This window comes from Hyla sarda, chromosome 4, assembly GCF_029499605.1.
Source record: "Hyla sarda isolate aHylSar1 chromosome 4, aHylSar1.hap1, whole genome shotgun sequence".
In the NCBI taxonomy this organism is placed as follows: Eukaryota; Metazoa; Chordata; class Amphibia; order Anura; family Hylidae; genus Hyla; species Hyla sarda.
Genome location: NC_079192.1, coordinates 366307008 through 366331682, shown reverse-complemented (window position 1 = coordinate 366331682; position 24675 = coordinate 366307008).

Below are 24675 nucleotides of genomic sequence, written 5' to 3'. Positions count from 1 at the left end.
AAATAATACTGTTATTCAGAATGACATTGCAGATTACCGGCATCACTTTTACAATCGCTGCCGCAGGGCGGCACAATGACAGAGCCTGGAGGTGGCATCAGTATGAAGAAACCATATAGGGGCTGAATGACACAGCGTGGAGGTGTTGGCAGCATGAGGAGACCATATAGTGGCTGAATGACACAGCGTGAAGTTGTTGGCAGCATGAGGAGACCATATAGTGGCTGAATGACACAGCTTGGAGGTGTTGGCAGCATAAGAAGACCATATGGGGTGAGCATGGGGGGATGTAGGGTGAACAGGGGTGTTGCAGAGTAGTGTTACAGGGTGTAGCATTAACCTTTGATTGTCGTGACGCCAGGGTGCGGGCTTCCTCTGGATATATAAATGTCCTATCGCCATCCGTCCCAAGAACGATAGGGAGGAATAAAGGATTGTCCACAGATGGAATTGTAATAAACTTGAAATAACTTTACTGCAGATTTTAAGCAGGATGAATAACAAACAGTCTTTACAGAGGACCGGGACTTAGGCTCCTCACAGGTTGGATGGGACTTTGTAGTAAATAAGCTTTGATTCTTTTTTACACTATTCCACTGAATTTAGGGGTATGTTTAGGTTCAGTAGTAACGTAGGATTGATGAGATTTGAGCTGGATGCATAGATTGTCTTGTCACTGCGATAACAGATCTGCTTACTTTGAGATCCCAAGGGAAAGAGAAAAATTATTGGATACAGCACCCTTATATACAGAAGGGGCAGCATCAAAATGTATTGGTCCCCAAAGCTGTCAGTCCTAGCACAAAGCATTATGGTTACATCACATTACCTAATCACATGACCCAAAGGTCCTTAAAGGGGAACTCCGGTGGTAATTTTTTTTTTTACTATATGGCATCTTCTTTGTAAGTTAAGTTTGTTTGCAATATACATGTGTTATATGTTTTGGCAACATGTGTGTGTTTTTCTTACCTGTTTGTTGGGCAGGAAGTTCTGTAGTTCTAAGTGTTTTCTTTTACTGTTGTCCACAGTTCTGAGTCTGTGGTGGACAATATGTCATAGCACTTTTTTTCTGTCTGCATGAGAGGAATAAGCCACGCCCCCTCATCTCATCCAGCTGAGTACACAGCTCCTAACCTCCCCCTCCCCCCTGCTCTGTATTCTAAGGATGCAGGTCTACACAGGAGAAAAAACTCACAGAGAAGATAAGTGTTATCTGAAGGGGAGGACTAGAAGGTGCACAAACTGGGGGTGTATGGACTGCAGGGGAATAAATCTCATACTGGGAATAATCTTTATGGGGGAGATTTATCAAAACCTGTGCAGAGGAAAACTTGCCCAGTTGCCCATAGCAACCTATCAGATCGCTTCTTTCCTTTTTCACAGGCCTTCATAAAAATGAAAGCAGCAAGCTGATTGGTTGCTATGGGCAACTGGGCAAGTTTTCCTCTGCACAGGTTTTGATAAATCTCCCCCTATATGTGAAGGGGGAGGGGGGGGGGACTCCTGAATGACACATGCTGGGAGTTGTAGTCCCTGTTGTGTGTGTATGCTATTGTTTACAAACCAGTGTGCCTCCAGCTGTTGCAAAACTACAACTCCCAGCATGCCCTAACAGACTTTGGGCATACTGGGAGTTGTAGATTTGCAACAGCTGGAGTTACACTGGTTGGGAAACACTGTTCTAGCCTATTCAGCATGCTCATCATGTTACACCAGTGTTTAACAACCAGTGTGCCTCCAGTTGTTGCAAAACTACAACTCCTAGCATGCCCAAAGGCTGTAAGGGCATGCTGGTAGTTGAAGTTTTGCAACAGCTGGAGGCACCCTGGTTGGGAAACACTGGTGTATGCCCTACAGAGGTGTAGTGAACTACAACCCCCAGGAGACTACAGAGGCAGCATGTTGGTGTTATACCACAGACTGAAGACTCCTGAATGACACATGCTGGGAGTTGTAGTCCCTTTTGTGTGTGTATGACAGTGTATCCCAACCAAGGCTGATTATATTAGTGTGCTGTGTATAAGGGGACTGACCCGGGAAAATAGTAGGATGGGTAAAGGGTAAAACAAACAAACAAAAAAAAAGGAGCCGCCCCAAACCAGCATGCTGGGATTTGTAGTTTTCAGCACAGCAAGAAACAGGAAATAGAAGCAAAGATAGGAAAACAAAGTGGGGGATAAAGAGACAACAAAGAACAGAAATAAAGTAGGCTAAACAACAAGAATAGAAATGAAACAAAACAAATGGGGTAAGTCAAAAATGGAAAAACACATTGACCACTGGAGTACCCCTTTAAACCTTAACATAACACAATTATTAGTGATCACATGACCTAAGGTCCTGTAAATTAACCCCTTAACGATGCAGGACGTATATTTACGTCCTGCGCCGGCTCCCACGATATGAAGCGGGATCGCGCTGCAATCCCGCATCATATCGCGTCGGTCCCGGGGCTCATCAATGGCCGGGACCCGCGGCTAATACCACACATCGCCGATCGCGGCGATGTGCGGTATTAACCCTTTAGAAGCGGCGGTCAAAGCTGACCGCCGCTTCTAAAGTGAAAGTGAAAGTGACCCGGCTGCTCAGTCGGGCTGTTCGGGACCGCCACGGTGAAATTGCAGCGTCCTGAACAGCTTGCAGAACACCGGGAGGGCCCTTACCTGCCTCCTCGGTGTCCGATCGGCGAATGACTGCTCTGTGCCTGAGATCCAGGCAGAAGCAGTCAAGCGCCGATAACACTGATCACAGGCGTGTTAATACACGCCTGTGGTCTGTGAAAAAAAATCAGTGTGTGCAGTGTTATAGGTCCCTATGGGCTCTATAACACTGCAAAAAAAATAGTAAAAAAAAAGTGTTAATAAAGGTCATTTAACCCCTTCCCTAATAAAAGTTTGAATCACCCCCCTTTTCCCATAAAAAAAATAAAACAGTGTAAAAAAAATAAAAATAAACATATGTGGTATCGCCGCGTGCGTAAATGTCCAAACTATAAAAATATATCATTAATTAAACCGCACGGTCAATGTCGTACGCGCAAAAAAATTCCAAAGTCAAAAAAGCGCATTTTTGGTCACTTTCTATACCATTAAAAAATGAATAAAAAGTGATCAAAAAGTCCGATCAAAACAAAAATCATGCCGATAAAAACTTCAGATCACGTCGCAGAAAATGAGCCCTCATACCACCCTGTACATGGAAAAATAAAAAAGTTATAGGGGTCAGAAGATGAAATTTTTAAACATATAAATTTTCCTGCATGTAGTTATGATTTTTTCCAGAAGTACGACAATATCCAACCTATATAAGTAGGGTATCATTTTAACCGTATGGACCTACAGAATAATGGTAAGGTGTAATTTTTACCAAAATATGCACTGAGTAGAAACGTAAGCCCCCAAAAGTTACAAAATGGCGTTTTTTCTTCGATTTTGTCGCACAATGATTTTTTTTTCCGTTTCGCCGTGACTTTTGGGTAAAATGACTAATGTCACTGCAAAGTAGAATTGGCGATGCAAAAAATAAGCCATAATATGGATTTTTAGGTGGAAAATTGAAAGGGTTATGATTTTTAAAAGGTAAGGAGGAAAAAATGAAAGTGCAAAAACTGAAAAACCCTGAGTCCTTAAGGGGTTAATTACACTATACTAAGATATATTAAATATATACATTTTTAATTAAATTAGGCAACTAGGGGTTAACCCACCAAGAACTCCCTACCAGCAAGGAGGAACTCTGACTGTGGGGACTTACGACAAAGGTACGGGACCAAGTCCAGTACAGGAACACCACACATATAGTGACTGAGTGACACAGCTTGGATAAGGCTGAAGCATGAGGAGACTCATATAGTGGTTGAATAACACAGCATGGAGGTGTTGGCAGCAGGAGGAGACCATATAGTGGCTGAATGGCACAGCCAGGAGTTTACAGCAGCATGAGTAGACACTAGGCCTTCACAATCCCTAAGATTATAAAATGAATTCTGAAATTTAAACCGATGATTTTGGGTAGCTAGTGCTACCATAGCAACATTTTTATTCCCAGATCCAAACCCAGCAGCATCAGTAAACGATATATTGGCTAAATGGCATAACCTGGAGTTGGCTGAAGCATGAGAAGACCATATAGTGTCTGAATGACACAGTCAGGAGTTGCCAGCAGCATGAGTAGACACCCAGGCTTCACAATCCCAAAGAAAAAAAGACAAAGTTTGAAATTTAAACCGAAGATTTGGGGTAGCTAGTGCTACCATAACAACATTTTTATTCCAAGACCCAGGCCCAGCAGCATCAGTAAACCATATATTGCCTGAATGACACAGCCTGGAGTTGGCTGAAGCATGAGGAGACCATATAGTGTCTGAATGGCACAGCCAGGAGTTGGCAGCAGCATGTGTTGACACTAGGCCTTCACAATCCCTAAGATTAAAAGATTAATTCTGAAATTTAAACTGAAGATTTTGGGTAGCTAGTGCTACCATAACAGAAATTTTATTCCCAGACTCAGGCCCAGCAGCATCAGTAAACCATATATTGCCTTAATGGCACAGCCAGGATTGGCAGCAGCATGAGTAGACACTAGGCCTTCACAATACCTAAGAAAAAAAGAAGTTTGAAATTTAAACTGAAGATTTTGGGTAGCTAGTGCTACCTTAACAAAAGTTTTTATTCCCAGACCCAGGCCCAGCAGCATCAGTAAACCATATATTGCCTGAATGATACAGCCTGAAGTTGGCAAAAGCATGAGGAGACCATTGAAATATAAGAATTTAATATTAAATAGAAAGCTAAGATTTTGAAATTGAGGATTTTGAAATGAAACTTTTAACTCCCAAGTTTTAGTGTCCCAGGCCCCGGCGTAGTATCTAATCTAACAAAATATCTAATCTAACAAGAAGTCACATGTCACATGGCAGCACAATAACAGAGCCTGGAGGTGGTATCAGTAGGAGGAGACCATATAGGGTCTTAATGGCACAGCCTACAGTTGGCAGCAACATGAGGAGACCATTGAAATTTATCCTTTTTAAATTTAAGATTTTGAAATTGAAATTAAGAATTTTGAAATTGAAATTTCACTATTCTGCCTGAGATGCTTATTGCGTATATGAGGGGAGTGCAACACGCTTCACTTCACTTAAAACAGTATTTGTCTAGAACAGCAGCAGGTGTGTACTATTGGCTGTTCTTTCACAGTATATAGACCCTTGACAGATTAAAACGTACAAAATAGTACACTACTTAGATGTAGGTATGTGGTATGCACTAATGAGGGCAGAAAAATATGCTACAGTACGCTTAAAAATACTTATTTTTACCGATGTCCCAGATTACAAAAAATTCCTTTACAATCAGAAACTGTCAGAATACTACCTGACATTACAAAGAATAAAATGATACACACATACTCTGAAGAAAAGGATCCTTCATTAGATGACAATATAAGTATTGTGTGTACCAGTGACATTAGCTCATCGTAGGAACAGGAAAACATGATGCAACTTAATTCTGCAACTGAAGAACCACAACAAAGAATGAACGACTTAAAGCCTACTGGAACTGAGGAACTTCAAAATGGTAATCTACCACCTGGGATAGTCAGTCAATTCCAACAGCCGGTAGTCAGTATCCACATCTCTTTGTTTCTGCTAGTCCTTGGCAATATTCCTTTTATTACTGGTCTTTTATCAACATGGCAATAATGCTGGGAGAGTAACTCAAGCATAGCCACATGTTTCCTACAATACACAGTCAATATATGGAGACCATATAGTGGCTGAATTACAAAGGCTGGAGATGGCTAAGGCATGAGGAGACCATATAGTGTCTAAATGGCACAGCCTGGAGTTGGCGGCAGATGAGGAGACAATAGGGTCTCACAATCTCTAATAAGAAAAGATGAATTTTGAAATTTCAATTGAAGATGTATGGTACCTAGTGCTACCATAAACATATATAGGTAATGTCCTAGGCCCAGCAACATCACTAAACTATGTAGTTGCTATATGACACATACAGGAGCAGGCACAGCATGAGTACACAAGAGGGGTTCCCAACCCTAACATTAAAAGGTGAATGTTGAAATCTCGATTAAGCATGTATGTAAGCTAGTGCTAACATCCAAAAATGTAAGGCCCAAGCCCAGCAGCGTCAGTAAGCCAAGTAGTTCCTGAAACACACAGACAGGAGCAGGCATCAGCGGTACACAAGAGGGTTTCATAACCCCTTAAATTGAAAGATCAATGTTGAAATCTAAATTAAGCATGTATGTAAGCTAGTGCTCACATCCAAAAATTGAAGGCCCAAGCCCAGCAGCGTCAGTAAGCCAAGTAGTTCCTGAAACACACAGACAGGCCAGGCATCAGCAGTACACGAGGGGGTTTCATAACCCCTTACATTGAAAGATCAATGTTGAAATCTCAATGAAGCATGTATGGAACCTAGTGCTAACATTCAAAAATGTAAGGCCCATACCCAGCAGCATCAGTAAGCCAAGTAGTTCCTGAAACACACAGTCAAGAACAGTCAGCAGCAGGAGTACACAAGAGGGTTTCATAAACCCTTACATTGAAAGATCAATGTTGAAATCTCAATTAAGCATGTATGTAAGTTAGTGCTAACATCCAAATATTTAAGGCCCAAGCCCAGCAGCATCAGTAAGCCAAGTAGTTCCTGAAACACACAGACAGGAGCAGGCATCAGCAGTTCACAAGAGGGTTTCATAACCCCTTACATTGAAAGATCAATATTGAAATCTCAATGAAGCATGTATGTAAGCTAGTGTTAACATCCAAAAATTTAAGGACCAAGCCCAGAAGCATACGTAAGCCAAGTAGTTCCCAAAAGATACAGTCAGGAGCAGGCAGCAGAAGAACTCAAGAAGGTTTTAGAACCCCTAAGATTGAAAGATCAATGTTGAAATCTCTATTGAAGAGGTATGTTACCTTGTGCTATCATCAAAGAGTTTAAGGCCCAAGCCCAGCAGCATCACTAAGCACAGTAGTTCATGAAACACACATCCTGGAGCAGGCATCAGCATGAGTTTACAAGAGGGCTTCACAACCCCTAACATTAAAATGTTAATGTTGAAATCTGTATAGAAGATGTATGTTAGCTAAAAACATTTCGGCACAGGCCCAGCAGCATTACTAAACCATATAGTTGCTGAAACACACAGCCTGGATCAGGCATCTGCAGAAGTACACAAGGGGCTTAATAACCCCTAACATTAAAAGGTGAATATTGAAATCTGTATAGAAGATGGATGTTAGCTAGTGCTAACATCAAAAAAATTTAGCCACGGGCCCAGCAGCATCAGTAAGCCAAGTAGTTCCTGAAACACACAGTCTGGATCAGGCAGCAGGATGCATACATAAGAGGGCTTCATGACCCCTAACATTAAAAGATCAATGTAGAAATCTCTATTGAGTATATTTGTTTGCTAGTGCTACCATAAAAATTGTAGGCAATATCCAAGACAGTCCCAGCAGCAACAGAAAACAATATATTGGCTGAATGACACAGCCTGGAGGTGGGGAAAGCATAAGGAGCCCATGTAGTGTCTGAATGGTAAAGCCTGGAGGTAGCCGAAGCATGAGGAGACCATATAGTAGCTGAATGGCACAGCCTGGAGTTGGCAAAAGAATAAGGAGACAAAATAGTGGCTGAATTAAACAGCCTGGAGGTGGCAGCAGCATCAGGAGTCCTGATAGTGACCCGGTGACCGAGTGGTGCAGTGGGTGGCAACACCAGTATCCAGTGATGAAGATGGCTGGAATGTTTGTAAATGGGGAGCAGTGCCTTAAATCTGTTTGGCACTATCCATATTTGTGAAGTGTTGGTGCAGCACCATGGTCAATCTACTCTGATGCATCTGGCATTGGTGGGTGGAAATCCCTGATCGCTGATCCATGCCTGATTCTTCTTCACAAATATCAGTGTCTCCACATTTTTCATGGACAGACAAGTTCTCCTTGGGGTGACTATGGCCCCTGCTGCACTAAACACCCGCTCTGATGGCACACTACTGGCCGGGTAGGACAGCTTTTCCAGGGAAAACTCTGCTAGTTGTGGCCATAAATCAAGTTTGGCTGCCCAGAAGTCCAGCGGATCTTCAAGGTTTGTTGGCATGGGCATGTCAAGGTATGCCACCACCTGCGGGTTCCAGTCCTGCTCCATGTCTACCTGCTGCTGATTAGTTGCTTCACTATGCAGGTGATCAAAACTCAAGAAAAAAATAGATAATTGGTTTTCTCAACCCAAAGATGAGATATCCCTTGGTGAAAATAAATAATATGTATCATGAGTGAAAATCACCAATAAAGCCTAGATATCAAAGAATGCTTTACTTGGATATAAAAAATATTACAAAAAGTGTTCACTAACGGTGGGAAAGGGGTAAGGGTACAGGTGAGTGCCTACACTCTGAGCCCTACCTATCTAGAGGGGCTCCTAAACTAAGTGTGGATAGGGGCAGGGTACATAGAGACAATATATACATATATATATATATATATATATATATACAGATATGGTAAAAGAGGCTAACTTATCTGTAAATGTTGTCTCTATGTTCCCTGCCCCTATCCACACTTAGTTTAGGAGCCCCTCTAGATAGGTAGGGCTCAGAGTGTAGGCACTCACCTGTACCCTTACCCCTTTCCCACCGTTAGTCAACACTTTTTGTAATATTTTTTATATCCAAGTAAAGCATTCTTTGATATCTTATTGGTGATTTTCGCTCATGATACTATGCGGGTGAAGAAAGCTACTCATCAGTGACTGTAGACTCCGGCTGCTGCTGATGGAGCTGGTAGTGCTCCTGCCACCCCAGCCCTCCCCAGCTGAAAAGACAGTGGAAGGTGAGCGCAGTCATAGTCATCGGCCAACTAACTATGTAGGATCTCTCTGTAGTAGGTCAGCTTGTCCTCCCTCTCAGTGGGTGTAAAAAAGGCCCCCATTTTGCGGTCACTACGCAAACAACTGAGCATGCACTGTGCCATTTGTGCAATTGACTCGGAGGGACTCCCTGCCTTTATCTCCAGTACATACTGCCATGGTGTGTCTGGGTCCTCTGTCTCGCCTGCCTCATAACTAGTGTTGCTCGCGAATATTCGCAATGCAAATTTTATTTGCAAATATCGCATATTCGCAAATTCGCGAATATTTGCGAATATAGCACTATATATTCGTAATTACGAATATTGTTTTGTTTTTTTACGCAGTACATATCACAGTAATCACCCCTCTCTGCTTCTAGCTTGTGTGGTGCAAAGAAGGCTCTAATACTACTGTGTGAGACTGGCGTGCATTTGCGAATATTTTCATATGCTAATTTTCACATATGCGAATTTTCCTCCATATATTTGCGAAATATGGTGAATTCGATCATGCTACTCCTCTCCTGTCAGATGACTAGAAGCACCACCCATATCATGAAACCTAAACTGTGCTCCACTGTGCCCCTCCTCCCCCAGTTCAGCCCCCACAGGGCTCATGTGGCCGTGAGATGTAGGCGCAAAATTTACATTGCCCTGACCAGCCATCGTTTCCAACACTTGTTGTAGGAAATGAAGCAGTGGAATGATGTTGTTCATCCCGTAATCCTGGCGACTTACTAATAATGTGGCTTTCTCAAAGGGCCTGAGCAAACGGCAGGTGTCACATATAAGCTGCCACTGGTTCACATTGAAGTTACACAGGGGAGTACCCCTATCCTTGGATCATCAAGAAATTGGTGATGGCTTTTCTCTGTTCGTACAGTCGGTCCAACATATGGAGGGTGGAATTCCAATGTGTGACAACGTCACAAATCAGACTATGTTGTGGGATACCATTCTGACGCTGCAGCTCAAGGAGGGTGTGCTTTGCGGTGTACGAATGGCTGAAGTGCATTCACAGTTTCCTTACCATTGTTAGGATGTTTTGCAAATAGGGGGGAACACTTCAGAAACTGCTTCACAACCAGATTGAACACATGTGCCATGCAGGGCGCAGGGCTCAGCCTCCCCAGTCGCATCACATGCAAGATGCTCTTCCCGTTGTCAGTCACCATGGTTCCCATTTCCAGTTTTCATGGAGTAAGCCATGCTCCGATTTCTTTATAAATTACTTTTAGCAGTTCCTTCCCTGTGTGACTCTTTTTGCAAAGGCAAACAATGTGAAGAACAGTGTAACACCGCCGTGCCCTGCACACATGGTATGCTGAAGGGCCTCTGAGACTTGTTTGGGCAGTGGAGGCTGAGGAGACGGTGGAGGATGAGGAGTGGCACACTGTCACAGGACTAACGGGCTGAGAGTGTGGAGGAGGAAGCGGTGTGACCTGTCCAAGTTGGAGTTGTGGTTGTGCAGGAAACACATTCACCCAGTGAGCAGTAAAGGACATGTATTGTCCCTGACCGTAGTTACAGCTCCAGACGTCGGCGCTGGCATGCACTTTGGTACACAACAACAGGCTCAAGGACTAGACACCCTTCTCTTCCACAAAATTGTGCAGGGGTGGTACTGTCTTCTTTGCAAAGAAATTATGGCTTGGCTCTCTCCACCCCGACTCGGCACAATCCATCAGTTCTCTGAAAGGTGCAGAGTCCACCACTTGAAAAGGGAGGGACTGCAGCACCAGCAACTTAGACAGGAGCACATTCAGCTTCGGTGCTGTTGGATGAGTGGACGCATACTGTTGTCTCTTGGACATGACTTCGCCGATGGATTGTTGGCGGAATGGCTGACTAAAAGTGGGAGGAGCAGGAGCATCTGGAGCGACAGAAGGAGGGTATGACACACAGATCCCTTCGGCTGAGGTGGTGGAGCCTTGGCTGGCTGAAAGAGGGAGCGGCGGGCCACTGGGTGATTAAGCAGGCTGGACCACCACATCGGAACCACGATTCTCCCAGGTCACTTTATGGTGGCGAAGCATATGCTGATGCAGGGCCGTGGTGCCAACATTGGGACCCTGGCCATGCTTTACCTTCTGCCAACATATCTTGCATGTGGCTACGTGAACCTCCTCTGGATGCTTGATGAAAAATTGCCCCACCACCGCAGTTTTTCCCACCAACAGTCCGCACTAATTGACTGTTACCGCTGCCATCTCCAGGAACCCCTGTTCCACTACCTTCCGGAAAGGTAGGCTGCCGCAAAGCAGGTTGTCTCCCCCGGGCTCGTTTGGCTCTGGATTTTCCACTTCTGCCATTATGCTGACTGCTAACAATGCTACCGCCTTGCTGGCTCAGCTGCTGCCTGAAGGGCAACCTGCAAGTCTTTTCACCAGATGATGATGAAGCCCCTTCTGCACCCGGTTCCCAATTGCGATCGGCTTCATCATCATCGAGTTGTGTCTGCAGGTCACTGATGTCCTCCTCGGGTTCCTCAACAGTGTCTGCTTCAGGACCCTAAACCCTGGCAACACCACATCCCACGTCATTCTCCTCATCACTACTTGGCCACCTAGCAGAGGAAGTAGCGCATGTCTCCTCCCTTTCTTGGCTAGGCAGTAGCTGCTGACTGTCCTCTATTAGATGGTCCTCAGTGAACAGTGGAACTGAACTCACAGCATAAGATATTTCTGTAGGAGAGGGAAGAGCAAAGGACACAGGCAATGTGTCTGAGGAACCCACCGACTGTTGACTGGGGTTGTCAGATGTCACTTGTGATGAAGCGGCTGACCGTGTTAACCAATCGACGACGGCAGATGGGTTGCTGGTCGAGACACAACCGCTAGCTGATAACGGGAGCTCAGGCCTCCCTCTGCGACTCCTGCTGCCACTCGCCCCTAGTCTGCTGCGACCCCTACCTGAAGGATTTAGGCCTCTGCCACTCCTCTGTGCACGTCCTGGCACTTCTCTGCCTGACATACTTAGTGAGAATATGAAGGGAGTTCAATACGCTTCACTACTCTTAAAACAGTATTTGTTTAGAACAGCAGCAGGTGATTTTTTGGCTGTCTTGTAAGGGCAGAAAAATGCACCAGAGTACGCTTAAAAAAGGTGTTGGAGTAATACATCAGGCGGTGATTACTTTTGGCTGTCCTTTCCCAGTATGTAGGCCCTTGACAGATTAACAGGTACAAAATAGTACACTACATAGATGTAGGTATGTTCTTATGAGGTCATGAGGTCAGAAAAATGTGCTACAGTACACTTAAAAATTCCTATTTTTGCACAATACCAGAAGTACACAGTCACTGTGTACTAAACCCCAAATTGCACTCTCTCACAGACTATTAGGAATGGACTGCTGGGTAATATACTGTCCACAGGCTTGCATAATCAGCAGATTTGTTGTGGTACAAATACACAGAATTGCGCTGAAAATTTTTTCCTGCCTCCTCTGCTAAGGTTTATGAAGTTGAGGCAGCTTTTTGAAATGTATAAGGCAACACTCAGCTCTCTGCCCATCTCAGTAAAACAATGACCCTTTACAGTGAAAAAAAAAAACACTGCTCTCTGTCCACCAGAATGTTGATGTGACTAGGAGGGGAAACACTGCTATAATAAGCTTTTCTGTTTAACACACACACAGGCAGTGTAACGAATAAAGTGACGAGCCACAATATGGCTGTGACATCACAAGGGTGACTGGCAGCTGATAGGTTGCATCCTAAATGTGATTCAGGGTCATCCCGCAAGCGTTCCTTGCCCCATGTACTGACATGTGGATCAACCATTTTAGATACCCTGGACTGCACTAAATGGAGTTAAATGAAGCGATTTGCGCGATAGAATCGTGGCGACATTCGCATTAGTTGCAAAACAAATTTTTCATGAAATTCGTAATGAATAGGGGTTCATCAGCTTCGATTAGCTCATTTCTACCCAGAGACAAAGCATCACAGAAACAATGGCCGTCACAGAGCACCAGTGTGAACACCTACCATGTGCTCCCTACCAAAGTGCTGGGAGAATGTTAGGAGGAAACCCTTATGCAGTCTCCTGCTAATTAAAAACGCCTGGGCTGAATGAGTTGAGTGTAGTGCTGACTACAAATGTACAACAAAAATAGAGAAACATAGATGCACATCCACCACCTGTTTTTTGATGAACCTGCTTCTCAGCATAATTAAAATATATAATCACAAGACAGTTTCTCAAATTAAAAAAGCTCAAAATATATTAATATAACTAATACTATACAATTTACATAGTTTGAACATTGCTGGTAATGTAGCATCATAAATCAAAAATACATTTACCGGTGAACTTCTTTAGGGCCCTATGAGATCAATACTTTACAGTACTCTCTTTCATTTCAGTTGCTTACTTCACTGGATACATAGTACTGATGTTTGTTTTGTTGACTTACAAAAGCCAAAGGCAAAAGGGTCAAACTAGAAGCTGTGAGATGGAGATAAAGTAAGATGATAAGGATAAAAGGAGAGACACTTCTCTATACCCAAATGAAAGCCAACATATTTCAAGACAACCATATCATTGCTACACATAAATGACAAAGCAGCCCTGTGTGCACAGTATGTATAAAACATTAACAATGTTATCTGAGCAGAAGGAAAGGAATTGGCTACACTTCACACGTATGGAATCCCTCAACTACTCAGCTGCAAAATGTTTAAATTTGTAAAAAAAAAATTTCATCCATATTTTCCATTTAATATAAAAATGTGGTAGCTGTGGGGTTTTCAATATGTGTATCCCCTGTGAATAGCCTAGAAAGAAAACATGCATTGCAAATCAACTAGAATCCTCTCAATTATGCAGAATACATGTGGAAAAAAAAAATGTTTATTTAAAACCTTATTAATTTATTGCAACTATGGGAAAACTGAAGCAACCTCCCGTCCCTGGTGGAACGCACCAACATGCAGATATCCGGTTTCGGGATCGTAACCCAGTGGCAGACAGTTGGAATATAACTGGAAGCTGGAAATATTTTACAATTACCATGATACAAACATATTGCAGGATTTCGCCCATACGGTCATTTAAAATAAATTAGCAATTATAAAATTTTAAAAAAATGGGGTTAAGTGCATTTATATAAAACTACAATAAACTAAGGAATTCATATACCTGTTCTAAAATCTCATTAAGCCCATGTGAAAACAAAGTATTAAGTCTAAAAATCCAAAAGTGTATCCATTACTAAGATTGAAACAGTGCTTATTAATATGTATTGTCAGGCAATTTATAGTTCTACCGATATAGTGCAACATGCAAAGACATTCAATCATATAAATGATGAAACTACTGCTACAGCTCAAATGCTCCCTAATAATATATGGCTGGTATTCTCCAGGTATCTCCACTTCCAATCTTTTATGACATATTTGGTCACAGCATTTACAACAATTTATACCACACTGAAAAAAACCCTTAGATACTTCCATCACTCCCCCTTCTATTGTTTATTTTTTTTGAGGACCTGGTAAGTTGTTTATGTGGTATAGAAGGAGCTAAAATATTTTAAAAAGTTTCACTTTTCCTAAAAATACATTTCGGTTGGTCCAATACAGATTTACTAAAGATTGGATCCCCTCTAATTAGGTCCCAATTGGCTTGAATTATGCCCTTAATATTCAAATGGGAGGTGTTATATCGGGTAATAAAAGTCAATATCTGTGTTATCACCGTCCTCCAATAGATATGTTTTCACCTTCTTTTCTTCTTCTTTTTCATTTTCTTTTCTGGGGAGACAGTCTTCCTGGGTCAATTTATTAGCCCCTTTCTGAGCCCCCTCTGTTAAGGGTTTAGGGTATCCCTTTTGTTGGACATGATGATGTAACATGGGTATTTTCTGTTTAAATTTAATGTCGGAATAACAATTGTGTCTAATTCGCTTCACTTGGCTAAAGGGAATTGCATCCACCTCCTTGAAATGGGTGAATGGAGAAATGCAAATATTTAAATATAAAAAGATAATCTTCAAGGGACTAACATGAGATGAAAATTATAGGCCCCAGTTATTGGTATTCATTTTCATAATTAATTCTATTAGTGAATTTTCAGTGCCATCCCATATCAAGATTATATATCTATGAATTGTCTGTAAAACACCAATCGAGGATCACAAATATGGGTCTCGAATGCTCCTGCGTACAGGTTTGCGTGGCAAGGGGCAAATTTCGTTCCCATTGCTGTACCACAAACCTGTACGTAGTACTCATTACTGCAAGTGAGATAATTATGTGTTAATGTATATCGAATGGCCTCTAAAATTAAAGTTTTTTTTAAAGGTGAGGCCTTAATGGGTCCTCCTTCATGAAAGATTCAACAGCTTTGACTATTTTTTTGTGGGGAATGTTAGTATATAAAGCCGTCACATCAAATGTAGCCCACATAAAGCTATCTCTCCAATGATGTCCTTCAATAATGGCAATAGGTGGCCAGTATCCTTTGAATAAGATGGTAGATTCACTACATACCTCTGAAGTTGGTGGTCTATATATTCTGATAGACAACTGGTGAAAGACTCCAAACTGGCCACGATAGGCCTTCCGGGTTTTTTTCTCTTTGGTTTTATGTATTTTAACATTTTTTTTGTTCTTTATCTCCATTCTTGGAGTGAGTTCGATCACCACGATTGACTAGAAAAGTGCACAGGGGAGAGGAGGATCATCAGCAAGCCAGGTCAGAACCAAACAGGCATATCATTGACAAATCAAAAGTCAACATCAAAGCCAGTAGGTAACATCAGGGACAACATCAGTGTGAGACCCAGAGTCAGAACCAGGAGAGATTTTCCAAACCAGGGAAACAAGCCACTAGTCAGACCACTGTAGAAACCTAAAGCAGGATACACTTAGAAATGATTGTGTGTATCTATGTTTAGCAAACGCCTGTTTAAATCTGGCTCTTCTCAGGAAGCATGAGATGCCAATGTCAAGTGTGATTGGTGAGTGTCCCCAGTCTCCTAAAAGGCTAACCAACCCTGCTGTCAGTGAGGCTGTATGTGATAGTCCCTAAGCAGTGCTGTCAGCACCACGGAGAGAGGACAGTGCGATCGCAGCCAGGTATGTCTATTAGCATTAAACTCAGCCGAAAAATTGCTTGGATATTCTATTCAGTAAAATGTTATGGCCAAAATGTTAAGGCCATAATAAATGGAGGATCCCTTTTTTCAACTGCCTATGGTTCTTCTCATGTTTTTGGGCCATTTTCATACCAAAAAATGTAATGATTAGAAATACCATTAAAAAAAAAACACAAAAAAAAAGAAAAGGGAACAAACTTATGTAAAAAAGAGAAAGAGGGATTTGGGCTGTTATTAATTGTGTATTGGCTTTAATGGTCACATTGTTTCTATGCTCTGATTATAATTTTTGTTTTATTTAATGTTCAGTACAGTAATATGATATTCCCAGACCCTATTCTATGTGTGGGGTAGGATTGTAAGCATGTTCCGTGACCTGTCCCCAGAGATTATCCTACAGGATAAGGATGCTAAGTTCCTATTGTTTTTTCTATATATTTGTTTAACCTTTCTGTAGACATCAGAAATGGTCTGGGACTTCAAGAATGCTGCTGACACTGGGGATCTACAGTTCATTGAGGGATCCATGAATATGAATGGTGAATGGTCTGAGGCTTCAAGAATGCTGTTGGCACCAGGGAGCTACAGTTCATTGAGGGATCCATGAATACCAACATGTACTGTACCATACTGAAGCAGAGTCAACTGACCAAGACGTCCACCAGCTCTGTGATGTCATTATGGAGGAGCGAAACAGGACTTCAGTGGAAATCTGTAAAGCTCTGGTGAACTCCATGCTCAAGATGCTTAACCCCTTAAGGACGAAGGACATAAATGTACGTCCTGGTGCGGTGGTACTTAACGCACCAGGACATACATTTACGTCCTGTGCATAACCGCGGGCATCGTAGCGATGCCCGTGTCATGCGTGGCTGATCCCGGCTGCTGATCGCAGCCAGGGACCCGCCGGCAATGGCCGATGCCCGCAATCTCGCGGGCGTCCGCCATTAACCCCTCAGGTGCCGGGATCAATACAGATCCCGGCATCTGCGGCAGTGCACTATTTAAATAAACGATCGGATCGCCCGCAGCGCTGCTGCGGGGATCCGATCATTCAGAACGCCGCATGGAGGTCCCCTCACCTTACTCCTTCCGGCTCCCGGCGTCTTCTGCTCTGGTCTGAGATCGAGCAGACCAGAGCAGAAGATGACCGATAACACTGATCTGCTCTATATCCTATGTATAGAACAGATCAGTATTAGCAATCATGGTATTGATATGAATAGTCCCCTATGGGGACTATTCAAGTGTAAAAAAAAATGTAAAAAAAATGTAAAAGTAAAAAAAGTGAAAAATCCCCTCCCCCAATAAAAAAGTAAAACGTCCGTTTTTTCCTATTTTGCCCCCAAAAAGCGTAAAAAATAAATTTTATAGACATATTTGGTATTACCGCGTGCGTAAAAGTCCGAACTATTAAAATAAAATGTTAATGATCCTGTACGGTGAACGGCGTGAACGTAAAAAAAAAAGTCCAAAATTGCTACTTTTTTAATACATTTTATAAAAAAAATTATAAAAAATGTATTAAAAGTTTTTTATATGCAAATGTGGTATCAAAAAAAGTACAGATCATGGCGCAAAAAATGAGCCCTCATACCGTCGCTTATACGGAAAAATAAAAAAGTTAGAGGTCATCAAAATAAAGGGATTATAAACGTACTAATTTGGTTAGTGTTACACCTAGCACTCCGGGTCCCCGCTCCTCCCCGGAGCGCTCACGGCGTCTCTCTCCCTGCAGCGCCCCGGTCAGTCCCGCTGACCGGGAGCGCTGCACTGACATGGCCGTCGGGGATGCGATTCGCACAGCGGGACGCGCCCGCTCGCGAATCGCATCCCAAGTCACTTACCCGTCCCGGGCCTCTCCTGTCATGTGCTGGCGCGCGCGGCTCCGCTCTCTAGGGCGCGCGCGCGCCAGCTCTCTGAGACTTAAAGGGCCAGTGCACCAATGATTGGTGCCTGGCCCAATTAGCTTAATTGGCTTCCACCTGCTCCCTGGCTATATCTGATCACTTCCCCTGCACTCCCTGGCCGGATCTTGTTGCCTTGTGCCAGTGAAAGCGTTTAGTGTTGTCCAAAGCCTGTGTTACCTGAACTCCTGCTATCCATCTTGACTACGAACCTTGCCGCCTGCCCCGACCTTCTGCTACGTCTGACCTTGCCTCTGCCTAGTCCTTCTGTCCCACGCCTTCTCAGCAGTCAGCGAGGTTGAGCCGTTGCTAGTGGATACGACCTGGTTGCTACTGCCGCAGCAAGACCATCCCGCTTTGCGGCGGGCTCTGGTGAACACCAGTAGCCTCTTAGAACCGGTCCACCAGCACGGTCCACGCCAATCCCTCGCTGACACAGAGGATCCACTACCTGTAAGCCGAATCGTGACAGTAGATCCGGCCATGGATCCCGCTGAGGTGCCGCTGCCAAGTCTCGCTGACCTTACCACGGTGGTCGCTCAGCAATCGCAGCAAATTGCCCAACAAGGACAGCAGCTGTCGCAGTTGACCGCCACGTTACAGCAACTTCTGCCTCTGCTACAGCAGCAACCATCTCCTCCGCCAGCTCCTGCACCTCCTCCGCAGCGAGTGGCCGCTCCTAGCCTCCGCTTGTCCCTGCCGGACAAATTTGATGGGGACTCTAGACTCTGCCGTCGATTTCTGTCTCAATGTTCCCTGCATATGGAGATGTTGTCGGACTTGTTTCCTACAGAACGGTCTAAGGTGGCGTTTGTAGTGAGCCTTCTTTCAGGAAAGGCCTTGTCTTGGGCCACACCGCTCTGGGACCGCAATGATCCTGCCACAGCCACAGTCCAGTCCTTCTTCGCTGAAGTCCGTAGTGTCTTCGAGGAACCAGCCCGAGCTTCTTCTGCCGAGACTGCCCTGCTGAACCTGGTCCAGGGTAATTCTTCAGTGGGCGAGTACGCCATCCAATTTCGTACTCTTGCTTCCGAATTATCATGGAATAACGAGGCTCTCTGCGCGACCTTTAAAAAAGGCCTATCCAGTAGCATCAAGGATGTGCTGGCCGCACGAGAGATTCCTGCCAACCTGCAAGAACTTATCCATTTGGCCACCCGCATTGACATGCGTTTTTCTGAGAGACATCAGGAGCTCCGCCAGGAAAAAGACTTAGATCTCTGGGCACCTCTCCCACAGCATCCTTTGCAATCTATGCCTGGGCCTCCCGCCGAGGAGGCCATGCAAGTGGATCGGTCTCGCCTGACCCAGGAAGAGAGGAATCGCCGTAGGGAAGAAAATCTTTGTCTGTACTGTGCCAGTACCGAGCATTTCTTGGTGGATTGCCCTATTCGTCCTCCACGTCTGGGAAACGCACGCACGCACCCAGCTCACGTGGGTGTGGCGTCTCTTGGTTCAAAGTCTGCTTCTCCACGTCTCACGGTGCCCGTGCGGATTTCTCCTTCAGCCAACTCCTCCCTCTCAGCCGTGGCCTGCTTGGACTCTGGTGCCTCTGGGAATTTTATTTTGGAGTCTTTGGTGAATAAATTCTGCATCCCGGTGACCCGTCTCGTCAAGCCGCTCTACATTTCCACGGTCAACGGAGTCAGATTGGATTGCACCGTGCGTTACCGCACAAAACCCCTCTTAATGTGCATTGGACCCCACCACGAAAGGATTGAGTTCTTCGTCCTTCCCAACTGTACCTCTGAGGTCCTCCTCGGTCTGCCATGGCTCCAGCTTCATTCTCCCACCCTTGACTGGACCACCGGGGAGATCAAGAACTGGGACTCTGCTTGCCACAAGAGATGCCTCTCCCCCCCTCCCAGTCCCGTCAGGCAAGCCTCAGTGCCTCCTCATGGCCCCCGTCCTTGTGTCACCCTGCCCCGTGCCAAGCTTCACCCTCTGCCCTCCCTCCCCATTCCCACTCCTGCTGTACTGCCTGCCTTTGAGGAAACCCTCCATTCACTCCCGGTGTCCTCATCCCAGGTAAAGCAGTTGTCGGACAAAAAAAGGGGGAGACCTAAGGGGGGGGGGGTACTGTTACGCCTAGCGCTCCGGGTCCCCGCTCCTCCCCGGAGCGCTCACGGCGTCTCTCTCCCTGCAGCGCCCCGGTCAGTCCCGCTGACCGGGAGCGCTGCACTGACATGGCCGTCGGGGATGCGATTCGCACAGCGGGACGCGCCCGCTCGCGAATCGCATCCCAAGTCACTTACCCGTCCCGGGCCTCTCCTGTCATGTGCTGGTGCGCGCGGCTCCGCTCTCTAGGGCGCGCGCGCGCCAGCTCTCTGAGACTTAAAAGGCCAGTGCACCAATGATTGGTGCCTGGCCCAATTAGCTTAATTGGCTTCCACCTGCTCCCTGGCTATATCTGATCACTTCCCCTGCACTCCCTGGCCGGATCTTGTTGCCTTGTGCCAGTGAAAGCGTTTAGTGTTGTCCAAAGCCTGTGTTACCTGAACTCCTGCTATCCATCTTGACTACGAACCTTGCCGCCTGCCCCGACCTTCTGCTACGTCTGACCTTGCCTCTGCCTAGTCCTTCTGTCCCACGCCTTCTCAGCAGTCAGCGAGGTTGAGCCGTTGCTAGTGGATACGACCTGGTTGCTACTGCCGCAGCAAGACCATCCCGCTTTGCGGCGGGCTCTGGTGAACACCAGTAGCCTCTTAGAACCGGTCCACCAGCACGGTCCACGCCAATCCCTTGCTGACACAGAGGATCCACTACCTGTAGCCGAATCGTGACAGTTAGAAAGTTTGTGATTTTTTTTAAGCACAACAATAATAGAAAAGTATGTAATATTGGGTATCATTTTAATCGTATTGACCCTCAGAATAAAGAACACACGTCATTTTTACCGTAAATTGTACGGCGGGAAAACGAAACCTTCCAAAATTAGCAAAATTGCGTTTTTCTTTTTAATTTCCCCACAAAAATAGTGTTTTTTGGTTGCGCCATACATTTTATGATATAATGAGTGATGTCATTACAAAGGACAACTGTTCGCACAAAAAACAAGCCCTCATACTAGTCTGTGGATGAAAATATAAAAGAGTTATGATTTTTAGAAGGCGAGGAGGAAAAAATGAAAACGTAAAAATTTAATTGTCTGAGTCCTTAAGGCCAAAATGGGCTGAGTCCTTAAAGGGGTATTCCAGGCAAAACCTTTTTTTATTATATTTATATATATATATATATATATATATATATATATATATATATCAACTGGCTCCGGAAAGTTAAACAGACTTGTAAATTACTTCTATTAAAAAATCTTAATCCTTCCAATAGTTATTAGCTTCTGAAGTTTTCTGTCTAACTGCTCAATGATGATGTCACGTCCCGGGAGCTGTGCATGATGGGAGAATATCCCCATAGGAACTGCACAGCTCCCGGGATGTGAGTAATCAGAGAGCAGTTAGACAGAAAACAACAACTCAACTCCAGAAGCTAATAACTATTGGAAGGATTAAGATTTTTTAATAGAAGTCATTTACAAATCTGTTTAACTTCCCAAAGCCAGTTGATATATATAAAAAAGTTTTGGCCTGGAATACCCCTTTAAGGACGTGCTGGAAAATTTTGGTAGCCACACAAAAAGCAAAAATAGGTGGTGGGATGGTACATTCTATTTGGCCAAATAGTAAGCTATGAACCTCTATTTTTCTATATAGCAGTATTGCAATGTAAAACATGTTTTATTTCCCATATATCTTAGAGCTAGCAGTTTGCTGCTGTAATCCTCTTGTTTGTATTTGCAGTTCAGCAGCAATGTGCCCCTGTATACTTATTACATATAATAGTTGTTTGGGATGTGCTGACCAATTTTTTTTTTTTTATGTTACATATGTGGAGGGAGTGGCTGTCTCCATTTTGGTTTGTGCAACCTTTGTCCATGTCAGGAACTCTCCAGAACATGAACAAGAGAGCACTGTGGTTAGACTGTAAAGAACTACACAACTGCCTTTGAAGCATACAGCAGCTGTTAAAGTAGTATTCTGGCTTTAGACATTTTATCCCCTCTTGACGTCATGTCACGCCCCGCCCCGCCCCCTCTTGATGTCACATCACGCACTCTCTCCCTTCAGGTCTATGGGAGGGGGTGTAATGGCCGTTACGCCCCCTCCAATAGACATGAATGGAGGGGGTGTGATGTGACGTCACGAGGGGGCGTGGTGTTATGTTACGTCTCCAGTCCTGAAAACTTTAGGTTTCCAAGCCAGGAGACGCAGCTCCGCACATAATGCAGGTGCTGCAGGGAGATTGCAGGGGGTCCCAGAGGCGGGCCTCCCGCAAACAGACATCTTATCCCCTATCCTTTGGATAGGGGATAAAATGTCTAAAGCCGGAATACCCCTTTAAAGGAAAGCTGTCATTAGTATCACCCGCACTAACCTATCATACAGGCTTGTAGTGCAGGTGATACTGATCAAAACAATACTTACCTTTTCCCGAACCGTCCAGCTGTTCCAGCCTTGTTTAGCTTTTTCTTCTTGAGGCATGGGCGGAGCAAGGACCAGAGCTCCGGGCACCCCTAAGTCATCTTCGGCCGTGCAGGCCCTCCGCAAGGCTCATCCATATGCATAATCCCCCTCCCTGCTCCCGTGGCAGGAAGTGGCGCATGCGCCATAGAGTAAACCAGCAGCGCAGTATTTTTTCAAATGTATTTTGCTTTGAGATTATCAAAATGAGGCTTAAAATTTTTGAACATAGCCTAAAAGTAACTTTACAAAGATTATACATTTTTAAACCTTTAGACAGTATCCACTGCACATGCATGGCGATGTCCTCTAAATCTTAACACACAATGGCACCCAACAAAACTTGTCAGCTTTGCTGGTTGGACAAGGTGATGAGGATAGCAGAGACATTTCACATGTATGGTGCAGTAAAGCTATAAACCAAGCCCAGGAGCTGTGGTTACTGTATACACTGTGTGTGCGGTGCACAGTCAATGGTGGACATTGGCGATCCCAATCAACAGCAATTACAGCATTTAAGAGCGCCATTTAAAACATACTTATTTTGTCAAGAAAGTTTACCTTTTCTTAAAGGAGATATCTCATGGAGGAATGTTTTTTTTTAAATCTATGGGCTGCAATGAAATAAAACAATAAAGAGGATTTACCTGCTGTCGCTCCCTGGAGTCCCAGTATGTCACTCCGTTCCTCTCCCGCCGTCTTCTTCCTGATCTGGCCATGGTTAGCGCGTCAAGATGCCGGTCAGCAAACCGCCAACTGTAGCAATGTCCCAACTCGGTCAGAGACAGGCTGAGCAGCAGTGTGATGCATTGAGCCATGGCATTGGTCGCTTAGGCTCAAGGAATTAGATGGTGGCAGAGGAACAGAGGGGAACAATGGGGGAGTGGCAGCAAGTGAGTCCTTTTTATTGTTTTTTTTTCTTGCAGCCCGACCATTTTGGGAAAAAAGATGTTAAATAAGTCTCTTCTTCTTTAACCATAGTACACTAATATATTTTGTAAATATGAGTATTGTTTAATTCTATTGACTCACAAAATAAAGAGTATATGTCAGTTTTACCACAAACTGCACAGTGTAAAAAAAAAACCTAAGTTGCAAAATGTAACTTTTTTCCAATGTTCCCCCTAAAATTAAAATCATATTTGTTTTGTCATACATTGTATACTAAAATGAAAAGTGTCATAGCAATAGCACAATTGATTGCTCAAAAAGACAAGCCCTTATAAGGCTCTGTGGATGGAAAAATAAAAGGGTTTTCGCTCTTAGAAGGTAAAAAGGAAACAAACAAATTGGCTGTATCCTTAAGGGGTTAATAAAATTATATCACAAAGTCATATAAGTTTCTCCAGAATATCCCTTCGAAGGGGTACTCTGGAGAAAAAGTATCACCCGCACTAACTTATCATACCGGCTTCTAGTGTGGGTGATACTGATCAAAACGACATGTAACGTGTCCCAACCGACCAGCCATTCCACTGTTATTTTGCCTTGGGCAGAGCTACAACTTGAGCTCCCAGCACCCCTAAGTCATCCTCGCCTGGCTCATCAATATGCATAATGCCCCTCCATGCTTGCGTGACATGAAGCGGCACATGCGACATAGAGTAAACCAGCAGCGCAAGGAGGGAGGGGGAGTATGCATATGGATGAGCCCGGCCGAAGATGATGTAGGGGTGGTCTGGGCTCTGGTCATAGCTCTGCCCATCCCCCAAGGACCTAATTTACATAAGAAGAAAAAGCTAATTAACAGCTGAACAGCTGGACGGTTTGGGACACGGTAAGTATCATTTTGATCACCCGCACTACAAGCCTGTATGACAAGTTAGTGCGGATGATACTAATGACAGATTTCTTTTAAGTACTAGAAGGCTGAAGCTTTTTAAATAGAAGTCATTTACAAATCCATACAACTTTTTGGCACTAGTTGATTTGAAGACACATTTTTTCTTACACAATACCCCTTTAAGATATTACTGTATTGGAGGAGTACATAAAAATTTAAATTGGAAACCATCTTTATTGCCCATATCAACCAATTACATCCCAACTTTCATTTTAGATTGTGTTCTTTAAAAATTAGCTGATGACCTTCCGTCTCTAAAGGTACATTCACACATGCATATTTTTGCTGCAGATTTACTGCTGCAGGTTTTGCTACCCATTGACTTCAAAAGGGAAGCAAAATCTGCCACAGCAATTCTGCAGCAGACCTGCAGTAGAAAATACGCATGTGTGTTTTTCTATTGTGATCATTATGCA